A 17,594-nucleotide genomic window follows, 5' to 3' on the forward strand; every position below is an offset into this window, starting at 1 on the left:
AAAGGATGAGTTAACATTAGCAAATAATCATTTAGAAAAGAAAGAGAGACTGCCTAAAGAAGTTGCAAATGCTTGGGAAGACCTTGCAATGAACATAGAGCAAAAAATAGAAACAATAAAAAACTCCATACGCGAACTATTAAAACAACACAAAGAATTGTTGGAAGATTTTCAACTCCTATTAACTATTCCAGGAATAGGAGAGGAAACAGCAATAGCTATTTTAGCTGAAATTCCTGGTATAAAAGCCTTTATAAATGCTAGGCAATTGGCAGCATATGCTGGAACTATACCACAAAATATAACATCAGGCTCATCCGTACATGCCAAGCCCAGATTAAGTAAAACCGGTTCACGAACATTACGTAAAGCAATGTACTTTCCTGCTATAGCAGCTAAAAAGCATAATCCTATCATTATGGCTTCTTGCGAAAGATTAAAAGAGAAAGGCAAGCATGCTATGGCCATAGTTGGTGCTGCAATGCGTAAGTTACTTCATATAGTTTTTGGTGTTTTAAGTTCAAAAAAGGCCTTTGATCCAGATCATATCAAGAACTATAGGGCTAAAAGGTTAACTGAAGGTTTAGTACTTTAAAATCAAAAAATGCTTCTAATTCATCTTATGTAAAATGGCATCTTACACAAATTTATTGAATGTTGTTGGTTAGTGGATATGTTGATAAGTAAATTTCTGCTGTTTTATATGTAACTAATTTACTTATCAACATATCCACTAACTATAATCTGTATACTGCTACACAGTTGGAAGTATTTTTTGATTTTATTATGCAATTTGGAGAATTTTTATGACTTTTTTGTTGACTAACAAGACGGTATCTTTTCTTTTACATAATTATATTAGTAAATCATTAATAAAGAGGGTTTAGTATGCCTTATAGAAACGGTGTAGCATATTATGGAGCTTATGGAGGTGGTGATAACACGGCATCGCAAGCTCGAAATCCGACAACTTCAAGACAGCTAAGTGAATCAACAAAACAGCTATTTAAGGCTATTGATGATGGAAACCTAGAAGATTTTAAAGAAGCTCTGGCAGAGGGTGCGGATGTTAATGCGTTTGATAAAGAAGGCATGACACCTTTGATGTCCATAGTTACTAATTTGTCTGCAGGCTCTGAAACAGAAAAAGAATATCAGAATATGATTAGGTTGCTCCTACTGCACCGGAGCATAGATGTTAATATTTCTGAACAAAATAATAACAATACAGTTTTGCATCTAGCAATGTGCTTTCAACAAAAGAAAACTTTACAACTCTTACTAAGTCATCCAAACATAAACACTTATCTAACCAATAAAAACCATCAAAATCCTGAGGAATGTGCTAGACAAAATCGTGCTGGGCATTTGATAATAGAAATACAAAAAGCACAGAAAGGAAAAGAATTATTAGCTGCTCTTTCTAGCGGAAATATTTGCCAAGCGAAAAGACTATTGAATCAAGAGCTTCATCCTAATTGCTGGAGAAGAACCCAAGATGGAAGAATAAAAACACCACTTAGCTTAATTATTCGATTATGTTTACGAACGATAACAGAAGATGAAAAAGAAGTATTGACAAAACTTTTAAAACATAAAGACCTAGATTTTAGTTACGAGCAGTATGCACAATTAAAGCAAACAATTGAACAAGCTATTCAGAGCCGATTAACTGATACTATTAATAGAAAAGATTTAGATGATGTGAAAAAATTAGTAGAAGATAATTGTTTTATAAATCGTGCAGTTGTTACTGCTGCATTGGGGGGTGTTGATAATCCAGTTAACTCTATTAAAGATTATTTAAATGAAAAATTTCCTGCAAATACGAATAATATACCAGAAGATTTTGAGAAGTTTTTACAAGGGCTTGAAAGAACAAAAGCTCAACTTGTAGAGAAAGAGCAAGAGCTAACGAATAAAACTGGCAAAATTTCACAATTAGAAAAAGATTTAGTACAAGTAAGGCAGGAAAAATCGGCTCAACAAAGTGAATTGATTGAATTTAAAAGAATTGTGTGTGGAAGAGCAAGCGACACTGTCGAAATTTCACGATTAAAAAGAGATTTGAAACAAGTAAGGGAAGAAAGAGATAGGCTTTCATCAGAAAATAGACTGCTCCGTAGTAATAAAAACGAAAAATCCTCGCAAGCAATTTCTTCTGGTAGAAAACTAAGCAACTACGCTTCTGCATGTTTTATATTGCTTGGAGTATATACTGTTGTTGCATGTTTAGTAATAGAAGATTATCCAGGGATAATAAGTGCTTTCTTTACAGCAGTTGCACTGGCTTTTTTTTTATTAGGATGTTGTAATTTATATAAAGCAAACACAATACTTAGTGATGTTGAAAGCACTCAGCTTGGTGGTTTAGAACGAAGTTAAAGTTTTGATTTCTTCTCCAGGCCCTGCTGAAAATTTTTGTACATGTTAAAAACATCTTGATAATTGAGGTGAGTGTAAATTTGAGTAGTTTCCAGGCTTGAGTGACCAAGCAGTTGTTGTATTGATCTTATGTCAATATCTTCCTGAAGCAAATGAGTAGCAAAACTATGACGAAATGCATGTGGAGATAAAATTTCTGGTAAATTTAACATTCTCCTTATTTTCTGCAAACGATTGGCCACATAAGTTCTTCCCAATTTTTTTCCTCTTACTCCCACAAAAAGATGTTGTGCTTCATCAAGGTAAGGGCAAGCTTTTATATACTCTTGTATACATTTTTTTACTACGGGGAGAATGAATACCTGCCTTTGTTTATCTCCTTTACCTGTTACTATTAAACTTTCATTGTTAATATCACTAACCCTAAGGTTCAACGCTTCACTGATTCTTAAGCCTGTACCATATAGCAGGACGATAATCGCAATTTCTCTTTTTACCACCCAAGGTTCACCCAGGTCGGATAGTTTCATTTCTTTCAATAAAGTTTTTATATTAGGTATTGATAATGCTTTGGGCAGAGTTCTTCTCTGAATTGGCCTTGATAAGGAAAATACAGCTTCATTGTCTATATTGTGGTTATTTTTTATGTACTTGAAGAAATTTCTGATTACTGAGAGTGCTCGAGTGTTGGATCTTGCGTTTACACCTCTTGCGTAACGAGAGGTAAGCCAACTTCTTAACTCAGGTATGCTTAAATTTTTCAGAGTACCAACATTTACTTCTCCGCCAATGTGAGTATTTAGGAAACTTATAAGATCCTTCAAGTCCCTCATGTATGACTCTAAAGTATTTGGTGAATAAGATCTGTTGCACCTCAGCCACTCATACCATTTTTCAATGATTGAACCGAGGTCCACAATTATTTTTTAAAGAAAGCATCGATGCACGCATCTCGAAAGGCTTCATTTATATCAGGATGAGAGTGACAAATTCTGTATATATCCTCTGCTGCTGCGCCATATGCCATTGCAACCGCTGCTTCGTTTATTAGCGTGTCAGCGTATGCTCCTATGATATGCACACCTAGTATTGTATCTGCTCTGCTACAAGTCAGCACTTTCACGAATCCTTCAGCATCATCAGTGATTTTTGCTCTGCCGTTTGCAGCAAATTGACATTTACCAACTTTGTACTTACGGCCAACACTTTTCAACTCCTCTTCAGTTTTACCGATTGAAGAAACCGCAGGGTGAGTGTAAATGACAGATGGTATGATTTCATAATCAACGTGAGGTACTTGCCCAGCGATTATCTCTGCAACTGCCACTCCTTCTTCTTCTGCCTTATGAGCAAGCATTGCTCCACCGATCACATCACCAATAGCAAATATTCCTTTTACATTAGTTTCATATCTGTTGTTAACTTGAACGAAACCACGACTGTCTTTCTCTATTTTTTCAAGACTCTCAGTGCATGGTTTGCGACCTACTGCAACCAGCACCTTATCTGCCTCTATAGTGTTTGTTTGATTATCTTTTACAGAGCAAACTTTCACACTCAAAGAATTACTACTTTGTTTTATCTCCTCAACTTTAGTACTGAGTAAAAATTTTATTCCTTGTTTTTGTAGACTAGAAAGTAGAGACTTACTTAATTCTCCATCCATTGCTGCAGCGATTCTATCAAAAAATTCTACTACAGTGACTTCAGACCCTAGCCTGCTCCATACAGAAGACATTTCAAGCCCTATTGCCCCGGCTCCGATTACGACAAGTTTTTTTGGTACTTCAGTTAAAGATAATGCACCAGTTGATGAAATAATATTTTTCTCATCGATATTAATTCCTGGCAAAGAAATAACGTCAGAACCGGTTGCAATTACTATATTTTTTGTCTTCAGCACCTTACCTTCAACTGAAACTTCAAGATTACCTTGGTCAAAAGAAGCAAGCCCATTGATTTTAGTGATTTTGTGAAGGTTAAACAGATATTCTATACCTTTTCCAAGTTCCTGAACTCTGGCGTCCTTATAACCTAGCATTTCTTTTAAATCGAAACTTGCGTCCTTAATTTTTATGCCAAGCTTCGACAGATCATTTTTCGTGTGAGCATACTGATAGGAAGAATGGAGCAATGCTTTGGAGGGTATGCACCCAACTCTGAGGCATGTGCCACCAAAAATGCTATTTTTATCTATACAGGCAACTTTCAATCCAAGCTTTGCAGCAGCGATAGCGCACTTATAGCCTCCTGGGCCACCACCTATAACAATTAAATCATAATCAGTCATAAAAAACAAACCTATTTTCTAAAGAATAAACACCATTCTTCTCAGTTGTTACATATATCTTATTGCGAGTAAACACTGGAGTGTGAAACACATTACCAGGTACTTTGACTACCTTTCCTGCACTTTCAGATCCCGGAAAAGCAAACATTGAACTTTTATTGCTTGTCACCCACAGTGTATGGGCATGCATAATTGGAGCAAACAATTGCGTATTTTCTATTAAATCAGATGCCCAGACTGTTTCTCCATTTTTTATATCCAGGCCAATTATTTTATCATCTTTAGTAACTATAAAAATTCTGCCGCCTTCTTTTTGTTTCTCTGCAGGAATAAGAGGACTGTAATATGATTCAATGTCTGATACACTTTTTACTTGCAGTGACTTTGACCATAAAATATTTCCTGATTTTACGTCAATACCATAAATATAAGAATTATTTGTAGCTATTAAAGTATCGCCAAGCACTCTCGGTGTAGTAGTTACATCTGTGAGCTGTGTATCCAAAAGGTTTGTAGCCAATTTTTGGCTCCACAATTTTTTACCGTCTTCATTAAAAGCTATTAACTCACCATTTGAAAATGGTGCTATTATTTTATCGTTAGAAATTGTTGGCGATATGGAATACAAACCTCGAACCTCATTGATACCGTTTTGATAAGCCCAAGCGGAGCTGCCATCTTTTATATCAAACACGTACAGATAATTATCAATAGTCAATACTACCAATTTATTATTTATTACTGCTGCTTTTCCTCTTACTGGAGCTCTCAATTCTTTTTCCCACTCAATCTTGCCAGTTTTTGCGCCTATTGCGTGTAAAGTGTTATCCACTATAAAGAAAACATTTTTTTCATAATGTGATAGGCTCATGTTACCAATTTTTTTCCTATGTGAGAGGTGTAATTTCCAATTCATAGCCTTTGAGTTATCAATATCAAAGGAATATAAAGCGCCGTGCTTGTCTGATAAAATAACGCTATTTTCTATAAGCACTGGAGCTACATATCCTTGAGATAGTTTTTTATCCACTAGACTTATTCTCTCGCTTGCCATTGTGTAACTGCTACACAATAACATTATCATGACAATTATTACTTTCATTATTTATTGAAAACAAGATTCATTAATATACATCTTAAGAACCTTAATTACAACGGAAATGTTCTTGCTGCATGTTAAAAACGTTGATTTATGAACGAAATATTATATTATTATGTGAGATAATGTATATTCTTAGAGGTAGTACACCTCATCCACTATGCAGCAACGTGCATAGCTGTATGAACATTGAGATATAAAATAATTTATACCAAGAAGAAAGATGTCATCCAAATAGCCTCTTTTCCTGTCATCCCAGTGCTTGACACTGGGATAGCTTTGTTGCATAGCAACTGAAAAAATCTGGTGGCTACTGACAAAATTCATTATAAATAGCTATTTAACTGTTGAAGAAAAAATATGCCACAAAAAATGAGAGTTAGTAACTGCCATGAATATAACAAATTTCTAGAAAAAAGAGGAAATATTTTTCGTTACATCGATAAAGCTATCGAAAATTGGTATGAAAATAGTCCAAAAATGCAGGGCGGCAACTATATTTATAGTGATAAAGTTGTGATTTTAGTGCATATAATCGTTAATCTTTTTAGAATTGGCTTAAGACAAACAGTCGGGTTTATAAAAGGATATTTGCAACAAATAGGAAGAGATTTGGCAGTTATCAGCTATTCGCAAGCTTCAAAAAAAACTTAATATTAAGATCAATGATTGCAGAATTGATAAAAATAATATGGAAGATATCGAAATTGCCATAGATAGCACAAGCATCAGCATTTATAACAACACACAGCAAGGAAAATAGCGCTGATAGAAAATATCGTGGCTATGAACAGACAAGAAAATTGCATGTAATGTTGAATATAAACAGCAAAAAAGCCATAGCTGCAAAATACAGTAACGGTCTGATCACTATGGAGCTTGCGATTTACTTAAAGGAGTTAATTTTCAGCATGCCATAAAAGCACTATATGCAGACAGAGCATATGACAGACATAAACTCTATAAATTGTGTGATGAATGCGGCATAAAGACAAAAATTCCTCCAAAAAAACAATGCAGCAGAGCATCCAAAGTATGGTAGAGAGAAATGCTGCAATTAGACTAATAAAGTCATACAGCGAAGATGGAATGAAGAGGTGGAAAAGGCAAACAAACTACGGAAAAAGATCTTATGTAGAAAGTTTTTTCTCGCGACTGAAACAAACATTCGGGTTTAATTTTCGGAACAAATCTGAAATTAATCGTGGGAAGGAACTGCTACTCAAGTGTTATTTGCTTAATCAATTTACTGACATTGGTATGGCTAAATTTGAAATGGCTACATGAATTTATCGTAAATTACCACCGCATAGTTGTAACATTGTACCATATTACAATGTTCGTACAGTTGTGTGCGCGACCGGGGGTTTTATTCTATTCTAGAAGTAACATACGGAAAAGGGGGGATTCGAACCCCCGACATATTTTCATATGTGCACGCTTTCCAAGCGTGTGCTTTAGACCACTCAGCCACCTTTCCATGCTTATTCATAATATTGAAAATTGTACTGCTAAACAATATAAAAACCTGGTATATAGGGTTCACCACGAAAATTCACAGTATTGTTAAACTTGCTTCTGCAAGTTGGAAATGTTTTATCGCAACCTGCGAGTATTGAATATTTATCTCCAGCAAAAATTTGGTATGGAGGCGAAGTAAACAACGTAACTACTTTATTTTTATATTCTTTTACTACACCTTCAAACGCTATTGAGCCAAAGAATTTTACTACTCCGTGCTTATAATATTCATCACTCTCAGTTAAATTCGTGTCTTCAAATCTTCTTTCGTCTATTACTTTAGTGATTGTACTTATTTTACTAAATTTTTTAGTATCGGCTTTACATTTATCATCGCAAAATTGTGCTCTGCATGCAGGAGAGTATAATTCTGCTATGCTTCTCTCAAGCTTTGCTGAAAGCCCTCTAATTTCAACAATAAATCTTCCACTACTTAATGTCACTTTACCAAAAATTCCTGAATGTAGATTCATTGTTCCCTGGGTCAAGTCTTTATAATTCACAAGAAATATCTCAATATTTGCAAAGTCGTACTTTCCTGATAAAACATCTTTTTTTTTGATATCAACACTATTTAATATTCCCTCAATTTCCAAATTATCAGTCTTTAAATTGCTGTTTAATATTATACTACTGGCTGTAAATCCACTTGAAGATTTATAGAGTATATTATCAATATTTAAGTCTTCATCATAGTCAGTGAATCCCATTACTTCTCCACCTGCAAGCGTTAATTTCCAGCACGTAGCAGTGGTAAGTAATTCTCCAGCTAAATGATTTTTTAGTGTGGTTTGCATAGGGTCCTCCTGCTTAATTGATTAAATTTGAAAGTAGCTATACGGCCAGTAGAATAAGGGCAGTGTGTTCTTTTCTCATCATCTAAGTAGCCATAAAGCGTCATTCCGGTGACCATAGGGTGTCATTCCAGTGCTTGACACTGGAATCCAGGAAATTTTGCTTGTAAGTAAGCAAACTGATTTGGTGAGCATAAAAAGTGGCTGATCTTATGCTGAATAAACGCTTTTGATGAAGTTGCATGGAAAGCTGGATCCCAGTGTCTGGGCACTGGGATGACATCCTTCTTGGTGGAGTGTCCTCAAATCACAATGTTCGTACAGTTGTGTGTCACGCACTGGGATGACAGGAGAGAGGACACCATATGTTTATTTGATCGACAAATAAACACTAACAGACAAGAATACACCACAATTAACTGTGGTGTGTACTGGCTGGTTAGAAAGAAAACTTCACACCAGTAAGAAGGAGAATTCCTTGGTTAGAAGGTACATCAGCATCAGACTCATCTTTCAGCTTACCTGTTTCGTTAGTCATAAAATAATGGAGAGCTGCGTAAGGAACAAATTTGTTCTTACTGCATGCAGGAGACAGATCATATTGAACGCCAAGTGCACCATCATGAAGCATATCTTTGTCATTCATTCTGCTGCCAAAATACGTCAAACTTGTGTAGATATTCTCATGTTGATACCCAGCTCCTACAGTCCAATACATGGTATCTATACTATCTTTACCAAATTGAGCTTTCAGCCCTTCCACTCTTTTGCCATCAGTAGCATCTTTACTATCAATTTCCGTATAGGTATCACCAATTAATTTTTTAATACCCTTCGGTTGACCAGATTTGCCCAAGTATGCAAAAGAGGCAGCAAACTTTACGCCTTGATCTTCATTAATCTTATAATCAGCGCTTACACCAAAATTAACACCCATCAGGTCATTATACTCCACAAATTCCTTATAAAGATGCTTATCTTTACTTGGTTGCTTTGGAAAGCCATATTCACCAACTGCAGAAGTTTTAACTTTTATGTTATGTTTATCAAAGTCATATTCATATGATGCACCAGCACTTACTATGTGCTCATAGTCTGGGCCGACATGCTTTATCGTTTCCTTATGTTCTATCTTACCGCCTTTATCTTCTGAAACTGTTTCTTTTACAGTAAACAAACCACTATCATAACGAGGTGAGTAGCTGATACCAAATCTTGCGCCCATATAATTTGGTGAGTAGTAAGCAACTCTAAATGGCAGTGTAGTCATAACGCCTTTGTTATATTTCCCTGCCATACGGAAAGAGAATTTTTCACTTTCACTCGAAAAACTTTCAGTGTAAAGACGTGGTGTTACATAAAATGGAAAGCTAGCAGCGCTTCCTTCTAAGTTCACTTTTCTGAACCAGTCACTATCTGCAGCTCCGTCAACAGTCGCAATTCTTGTTGCATCAAGCCTCATCAGAGCCTCAGGACCAAATTGGTAACCAAGCTTCACGTCACCATATTTTGAGTTAACAAACACATGCGCACTTCTGCCTTTTGCAGCATAAACACCCTGTGAAGCTCCCTTACCTTCGGTCACTGGGACATGAAACTGCACGTCAGCACCATAAAGAAGACCTAAATCTTCATTCTTATTTTCTGCTCTGAGGTGCAATATTGCATCAGCAATCATACCCATATCGTTGCTGTAATCACCAATATTTCCTATTCCTTCATAGAATATTGGATTTGCTCCTTTTGTTATATCTGGAGTGGCATTATAATACTCTGTAGATCTGTTTGGCATAACGTTATAACGTTTATAATCTGCGCCACTTGGTCCAGCTTTGCCATAACCTTGAGCATCAACAACACCACCAAAAGTTATTCTTAAATTACTTTGCCCTTGATTGGTATCGATAATATCAACTCCACCAACTGAAACAACAGGACTTGCCTTACCTTTTTCCTCTGTATTTTTGTTAACAACTTTTATATCCTTCTTTACATCTTTAGCTTCAACTTTAGCATTCTTAGTTTTAGAACGCTTAGTTTTTGAAACTTTACCTTTTTCTATATTAGAATTCTTAGCGTTTAGAGCTTTCGCTTTTGAATCCTCTATAAGCTTTGCTTTTTTCTCATTTGCTAGCCTGATCTCCTCTTTTTTCTTCTGCTCGGCTGCTAATCTTAGCTCCTCTTTTTTCTTAAGCTCTTCAGCTTTTTTTCTTGGATCAGCATTACATATTCTGTCCATCTTTTCTTTCAGTTTTTTATTTGATGTTTTCATAACTTCTGTTTTTCCAGAAGTTTTTGTGCTCTCTTGCTTTTTTATTTCCTTCATACTCTCATCAGGAAAGTCAGCTGCAAAACTGCTGAAAGAACATAAAGTTAATAAAGAAACTAGAGCAGTTCTAGTATACATAGACTTTTTCATGAAGTGCCCCCAAAAAATTTCGAAATCATATCTTAAATGTAAATAGTATAAAAATGTTGAAAATTCAACTTAAAGCAACCTTATAACGAAAATAAAAGTAAAATGCAATACCTTAAAAGCAACTTTCTTAATATGCTCAACGTGTATATTAACCAAAATTTAGTACAGAGGTTCGCTTGTTAGTGCATTATAACTCGACTATTTATTCTATGGAAGTAAAATTTTTCCACCACAAGTTATTTGCCATTCTTCTTTAAATTTCTTTAGGTATTCTTTTTTTTCGCACTCTAAAAGTAGCTCTTCCACACTTTTGTTGTAGCTTTCAGTAGTAATCCTTCCCTGATGATGCATGAACCTTAAGTAAATCAAATAAGTGTTAATTACATCTGTTTCACAATAATCTCGAATCTCTTGTATCTTGCCGCTATCGTATAAGCCCATAACTTGTGACCCATCAACTCCAATCTTACCAGGAAGATTAAATGCTGCACAAACTTCGTTCATTTTTACTCTCGCAGAAGCTCCAAAATCAGAGAGGGATTCAAGCAAATCACAATGCCAATCACTGCTATATCTCTGATTGTAACTATTCCACTTATCGCCAGCTTTATGAAAATATTCTGCTTGAATGCCATGGACCATAGCACGATACTTCAGCACTGGTATATCAAAAGTGCGTCCGTTGAACGAAACTAATCTTGGCTTTTTCTCTGATATGTAGTTAAAAAATCCTTTCACTAGCTCCTTTTCACTGGAATTTAGTGTGCCTCCAGATCTTATTTCTTGCAGTGTGAACACCTCATAACCACTCTGGTAGCTTATATTGCAAAGTAAAAAACTAATAACTACAACAAGGTGAAAAGGCTGACGCAGAAAAGAGTTTTGCCCGTTTGTTATTTCAAGATGATATTTTGTTAATGCATCCCTCTTCTCTTCTACACTACTATCATCACTAATATTGAGTAAATTTTTGCAGGAATTTACATCTGGTATAGTTTCAATATCAAATACCAATAAAGAATTAAGCATTGCCTATATACTCCTCCGGACGGTCGATCCAAGGTCGCACTTTCACAAATAAAAAGAGGTGTACCTTGCACTCAAATAATTTTTCTAGTTCAGCACGCGCTTCGATATTAATTTTTTTAATATTACTGCCATCTTTTCCTAGTACTATTTTTTTATGACTATCTTTCAACACAAATATGATCTGTTTGATGACTAAACTCTTATCTTTTTTTTCCTCAAATTGTTCAGTTATAACAGCTGTAGAGTATGGCAATTCTTCACGCAAGTTCAAGAATAATTTTTCTCTCGTAATTTCTGCTGATAAAAAATTTGTCGAGGAATCGGTTATTTGATCTTCTTCATAAAACCAGGGGCTCACCGATGCAACTTCAGACAAGTAATTCATCAAATCAGAAAGTCCATCATTCTTTAATGCTGATATCATAAAAACCTTTTCAAATTTATAAAGCAAATTCAGATGCTCATGCGCCATCTTTAATTCAGGCCTTTTTACCAAATCAGTTTTATTGATAACCAAAATGCATCTGCCTTTTGTGCGCTGCAGCCGCATAAATATAGTCTTAATTCTTTCTATATTTTTCAAATAATTGCTTACATCAACAAGCAACAAAGTGATGTCACTATCCTTAACTGCCGACCATGCAGATTTGACTAAAGCTTTTTCAAGTTTTGTTTCTGCTGAGAAAATTCCTGGGGAGTCAGTAAAGACAACTTGTGTGTTGTTGCATGTTGCAACACCCCTTATTTGCGTCCTTGTTGTTTGCACTTTAGGGGTGACAATTGCAATTTTCTTGCCTATGATGCTGTTAATTAATGTAGACTTCCCAGCATTTGGTAAGCCAGCTATGGTTACAAATAAGCATTTTTGTTCTTTCACAAAGAAAATTATAAAGAAAACTGAATGCCCGCGTCAAGCTACTTATATGACAAGAAGGATGACAGAACCCTTTTTGGTTAGCATGCAAAAAGGAAAAAAACTTATTCTACAAATTAAAAATACAATATACTCAAAAACTTTTCAGAAAATCCATAGGAGGGTTTGCTAATGAAGGTTCTTGAGTTGACGCCATTGCCTGAACGACTGCTTGATTTAAGGGTAACGTTTTAACCATAAGGTCACTAACTCCTTAATATGTGTGTTCATAATTTGATTTTCCACGAAAGACATAATAGCAATAACCAGTGTAAGTTAAAATGATTGGTAAAAGCGGTATTATAACAATGAGCATTAAAGATAAACTTGGCCCAGAAGCGGCTGCATCCAGAATGGTATATTGAAAAGGTATAATCCATGGGTAGATACTAATTCCTAAACCTAAATATCCCATAAAAAAAATAGCAATACTGAGAAAGAATGGACGGTACTCCCGTTTAGTATTCTGAAGATCAAACCACAGCATGAAAAATAGCCAAGATGTGAGTAATGGAATAGAAAATAAATAATAAAAATTTGGCATGCTAAACCAAAAGTTTTTAATACGTTCATTTAAAAATGGTGTCACTACACTCACTAGTCCCATGAAAATACCTACAAAACCAAGCGTATAAGAAGCAACCTTGCGTGCCCATTCTTGTGTTATATTTTCTGTCTTCATTATGAGCCATGTAGAACCTAAAAGTGCATATCCAAATATCACAGCAATGCCTGTCATTACACTAAAAGCACTTGCCCAATCAAATTGGCCACCAGAAAAGTTGCGTCCGTTTACTTCTACACCATGTATAAATGCACCTAAAATCATGCCTTGGCAAAATGCAGCACCAAGTGACCCAAAATGAAAGGCATAATCCCATAATCGCCTGTATTTTCCTTCTGCCTTAAAACGAAACTCAAAGGATACTCCGCGCACTATAAGGCCAAGCAGCATAATAATGATTGGAATATAAAAAGCAGGCATTAATATTGAATATGCAAGAGGAAAAGCAGCAAACAACCCTCCACCACCTAGTACCAACCATGTTTCGTTTCCATCCCAAAATGGTGCAATTGAGCTTATCATGTGATCACGGCATTTATCTGACGGTGCAAAAGGAAGTAAAATACCAATACCTAAATCAAACCCATCCATTAAAATATACAGTAAAACAGCTATGGCAATTAGTAATCCCCAGATTAGGGGTAAATTAATTAAGGAAGAAAAATCAAACATGATTGTTGTCCTTTCCAGATGTACCAGCATCAATCACTGAAGCTCCAATACCGTGTTTATAAAATTGCTCTTCTTCTTTAATGACAGGAATTCCTTTGTATATAAGTTTCAGAATATAGTAACTACCTGCTCCAAATATAAGGGTATACATAACGATAAATGCAATCAAAGACCATGCAACCTGAGGACCGGTAATCGCAGATGAAAATGATTCAATTGTGCGCATAATTCCATATACAGTGTAAGGTTGACGGCCAATTTCAGTAGTAAACCAACCTGCAAGTAACGCTATGAACCCAGACGGCATCATTGATATCCACCATCCATGTAAGAAACAACTTTGGAATAATTTGCCACGAAGATACTGTATAACACTTACTGACCCAATTATGATCATTAAAATTCCAACTCCAACCATTATACGGAAGGACCAGAATACCCATACTACAGGTGGTCTATCTTCTTTTTTCCATTCCTTTAATCCTTTTACTTCTCCTAAAAAATCATGTGTTAAGATCAAGCTGGCAAGATTAGGAATTTTTATCTCGTAGTGATTAATTTCATTTTGCTGATCCGGATAAGCAAATAAAAGTAAGCCAGCCCCTTTTTCGGTTTCCCATATACCTTCCATTGCAGCAATCTTAGCAGGTTGATGCTTTAGTGTATTTAATCCATGCCTATCTCCCATGAACAGCTGAAATGGTGCAGCTAAAGCTACCATAATGGTTGCCATACCAAGCATAATTCTTGCTTGAGGAGCATGTCGTTTTCTCCAAAGATAAAATGCTCCTACACCACCAACCACAAAAGCTGTTGTAAGATAGGCTGCTGTTACCATATGAATAAAGCGATAAGGGAAAGAAGGATTAAAAATAATCTCTAACCAATTGGTTGGATATAGGAGACCATTCTCACCAATCGTGAATCCAGCGGGTGTTTGCATCCAACTGTTGGCCGCAATAATCCAAAAAGCTGAAATAAGCGTTCCCACTGCAACAATACAAGTAGAAGCAAAGTGCATACGAGAACTTACTCTATTCCATCCAAATAGCATAATACTCAAAAAAGATGCCTCCAGAAAAAAGGCTGTTAAAACCTCAAAGGAAAATAGAGGGCCGAGAACATTGGCTATGCGGTCAGAAAAAATCGACCAATTGGTACCAAGTTGATATGACATTACAACTCCAGATACCACTCCCATGCCAAAAGCAACGGCAAAAATCTTGATCCAGAATTTATAAACATCACGGAAACGTGTATCACCAGTCTTAAGCCAACACCATTCCAAAAAGGCTAGAAAACTTGCAAGCCCGATCGTGAAAGCAGGAAATATAATGTGAAAGCCTATTGTGAAGGCAAACTGAATTCGAGCTAATAATAAAGGATCAAATTTAAACATTTTACCTAATACCCATGTATTACAAATAATAGCCAAATCTGCCTATAATTCAATCCATTTTTTCACAAAATTGACCTTATCCAGAAAAAGTAGAGAGAAAGTTAAGACGTTTTTGTCATGAGAATAAATTGTGCAGGAATACAACTGTTCTCCCTTGTCATACCGTCACGGTATCTCTAGATCCCGCTAACACGTAGCGGAATGACGATTGTCAGGCCAGCGCCCCTATGATGTCATCCCAGTGCTCCTTTTTTTGTCATCCCAGTGTCAGCTACTCGGATGACACCTTCCGTATAAACATTAAGAAATTTACCAAGCGGAGAAAAAGGCAAAAGAAGCCCCGTGGTTGGCTAATTACTTACATTATACTTTCAAGTATGGCGTTTTTTTATTCTAAACGTTTAATAACCGCGATTCAGCTACTTTTAAACCGCAACTAATCTAAATTATAAACGTTAAGAAATTTACTAAACAGAAAAAAAGGCAAAAGAAACCCTAGGGTAGCTAGTTATTCACTATCCATTTTTTAAGTTGGCGTTTTTTTATGTTTTAAACGCTTTATAAGCGCGTTTCAGCTTATGTAGGTAGAAATTTTATAAGACATAAGGTGCACATAGTGCAAAAAATTAAACATGAGACGCCAGATACGTGAGTTTTTTTGTCATTTAATCTGTACAGAGAAGATAAATAAATAGCTTCAGTTTCATGATAATGGGGTTGGCGGAGTTTGTCAAGGAAGTTTTTGTATTTAATCCGTTTCTATGGCTTATATAATAATTATTATTGTAGTATAATTTAGAATAATGCAATAGATACCTAAATGTTTTAGCTATTAATTATATGTTGCACAAAAGCATATATTGCCCTACCATCCAAGTAGGTTAGAAATAAAGAGGTTTTTATGAGTTTTACTTTACCTGAATTACCATACGATAAAACAGCTTTGGAGCCTTATATATCTGCAAAAACCTTAGATTTTCATTATGATAAGCACCATAAAGGATATTTAAATAAACTCAACGAGCTAGTTGAAAATACAGATTATCAACATGTAAAAATTGAGGAATTAATAACAGAAGTTCATGGTAATAGCAGCAACTTGCCTATATTTAATAACGCAGCACAAGTTTGGAACCACACTTTTTATTGGAACTCAATGAAAAAAAATGGTGGTGGTAAGCCTAAAGATAGTAGTCTTTTAGCAAAAAAAATTCAGGACGATATCGGTGGCTTTGATAAATTTTATGAAGAATTCTCCAACCATGGAGTAAGCCAGTTTGGCAGTGGATGGGTATGGTTAGTGCTCGAAAAAGGTAGGTTAGGAAAGCTCAAAATCACCAAGACTCCAAATGCAGATTTGCCAATAATTTATGGCCAAGTGCCACTACTCACTATGGATGTGTGGGAGCACGCCTATTATTTAGATTGTCAAAACCGTAGAATTGACTACATAAAAGTTTTCCTTGATCATTTAATTAATTGGGATTTTGCAGAAGAGAATTTAAAAAAGAACACATAAGATGAATGTACCCCGGGTAACAAAATTAGATAATGGTCTGCGCATAATAACTGAGCAGGTGCGTGATATTGATTCCGTAGCTTTAAGCATACGAGTTGGTGTTGGCAGTAGAGCAGAAAGTGCAAAGCAAAATGGAATATCCCATTTTTTAGAACACATGGCTTTCAAAGGGACGAAGACAAGAACTGCCTTTGAAATTGCAAAAGCTTTTGATGACATAGGTGGGGTTTTCAACGCCAGCACTGGTAGGGAAAGCACCACCTATTATGCAAAAGTCCTCAAGAAAGACATCAAAACTGGTATTGATATACTAATAGATATATTGATGAATTCAACATTTCCAGAAGATGAATTGGAGCGTGAGAAGGGCGTTGTAATACAAGAGATTTTTCAAACTAATGATTCACCAAGTGACATTGTTTTCGATAAATATTTTGAGGCAGCTTATAAAGATCAACCTTTCGGCAGGTCAATCTTAGGCACGCAAGATACTGTAAAATCTTTTACTCGAGGAGATCTAGATAATTACATAAATGAGCATTACTTTGGCGAGAATATGCTATTTGCCGTTGCAGGAAATGTTGAACATGAAGAAGTTGTTGCATTAACCAAAGATTTTTTCTCAAAGATTCATTCTAAAAAGCTGAAAAAAAGCCAAAATGCGACGAGCCACACTGGTGGTGAGTATTTAGAACATCGTAAATTAGATCAGGTGCACTTGCTAATTGGTCTACCTAGTGTTTCTCGCCATGACGATAAATATCACACGTTTCAAGTGCTTGATTCTATATTAGGGAGCGGAATGTCATCACGTTTATTCCAGGAAGTAAGGGAAAAGCAGGGATTAGCTTATTCTGTTTATTCATTTAATTCCAGCTATACTGATACAGGAATGTTTTCCATTTTTGCTGGTACAGACAGTAGTAACTTAGATAAGCTTTTAAAATCTATAACGACAGAGTTGAAGAAGTTGTCTACAGATGATTTGA

The 17,594-nt window shown here is 35.7% G+C and overlaps 1 non-coding gene across 1 annotated transcript; it reads right to left on the minus strand.

Annotated features, from left to right (window-relative positions):
- Positions 1–7,167: 7,167 nt before the first annotated feature.
- Positions 7,168–7,254, minus strand: Trnas-gga. Its single transcript has one exon. It is a non-coding gene; the product is annotated as a tRNA-Ser (tRNA).
- Positions 7,255–17,594: the final 10,340 nt, after the last annotated feature.

The sequence above is a fragment of the Drosophila ananassae genome, assembly GCF_017639315.1.
Source record: "Drosophila ananassae strain 14024-0371.13 chromosome 4 unlocalized genomic scaffold, ASM1763931v2 tig00000241, whole genome shotgun sequence".
NCBI lineage: Eukaryota > Metazoa > Arthropoda > Insecta > Diptera > Drosophilidae > Drosophila > Drosophila ananassae.